The sequence below is a fragment of the Myotis nattereri genome (genome assembly GCF_964212035.1).
Source record: "Myotis nattereri genome assembly, chromosome: 15".
In the NCBI taxonomy this organism is placed as follows: domain Eukaryota; kingdom Metazoa; phylum Chordata; class Mammalia; order Chiroptera; family Vespertilionidae; genus Myotis; species Myotis nattereri.
Genome location: NC_138090.1, coordinates 45,205,375 through 45,206,917, shown reverse-complemented (window position 1 = coordinate 45,206,917; position 1,543 = coordinate 45,205,375).

The window sequence follows — 1,543 nt, the reverse complement described above, 5'->3', positions numbered from 1 at the left end:
TCCCCACCGGGGACGTGCCCGCAACCAAGGTACATGCCCTTGACCGGAATCAAACCTGGGATCCTTGAGTCTGCAGGCTAACGCTCTATCCACTGAGCCAAACCGGTTAGGGCAGGAACGCCAATGTTTTAAAATCCAGTCCCAGGGCCCAAGAAGGTATTGCCCCATTGAAGCAGAGAGGCAGAAAATGAAAAGGGGCAAATTCTTTTCCCTCTTTTTGTTCCATTCAGGTCAACAGATTGGATGATGCCCACGCACACTGGGGAAAGCAATGTACTTTACTGAGTCAGTTGATGCAAATGCCAGTCTCATTCAGGAACACTCACAGACACACACGCACACTTGGAAACACACACATACAAACACACAAAGATCAATGTTTGATTATGCCATAAAGGCTACAATCTATGATTTCTCAAAGCCCATATTATGTATTTCTCCTGTCCTAACAGATATCTGCCATAATATTTAATGGCTTCAGGCTAATATCAGAATATATCAAAATTCAAACTCCTACAAGCTGTACGCATATCTCCATTTTAAATAAAAGTGACATCATCCATATGGTACTCATCTGTATTTTTGTCTCATAATCATAACTTCCATTATATGATTTCCAGATCAAAGGGATGTACAACCTATATTCTGATAAATGGGTCTTGCCTTGGTAATACATCTGATAAAATAATCAAATTCCCACAAGGTTTTGGGTTTTTGTGGTATTTGTATCATGGGTGTTGGAGAACAATATGGCATAGCTCCTACCTAAGAAGTTTTGATAGACACACTACAATAATTAGAGGGTGAACATTTCAAAGTCAGGCTGGAAATGCACAGAATTAGAAATCAGTAAGAAATTCAAGGTTAAAAAATCTGACAGTGGCAACTACTTGTGACACATTCAAAGTGTCAAAGATGAGCCCCTGCCTTAAAACTGATAAAAATTGTGTACTATGCTTTTTTAAAAAATTAAATCTTTATTGTTCATATTATTACAGTTCTTTTCCCCCCATAGCTCCCCTCCACCCGGTTCCCACGCTACCCTTAGCCCTTACCCTCCCCCCACTGTCCTCATACATAGGTATATGATTTTTGTCCAGTCTCTTTCTGTACCCCTTTCCCCCCAACACTCCCAGAGAATAGTCAGTCCACTCCCTTTCTATACCCCTGATTCTATTATATTCACCAGTTTATTCTGTTCATCAGATTATTTATTCACTTGGTTTTTAGATTCACTTGTTGACGGATATGTATTTGTTGTTCATATTTTTACCTTTTTCTTTTTTTTCCAAATATATTTTATTGATGTTTTACAGAGAGGGAGAGGGATAGAGTTACAAATATTGATGAGAAACATCAATTCAGCTGCCTCCTGCACAACCCCTACTGGGTATGTGCCCGAAACCAAGGTACATGCCCTTGATCGGAATTGAACCTGGGACACTTGAGTCCACAGGCTGTTCTATCCACTGAGCCAAAACAGTTAGGACCTTCTTCCTCTTCTTTTTTTTTTTCAAATATATTTTATTGATTTTTTACAGAG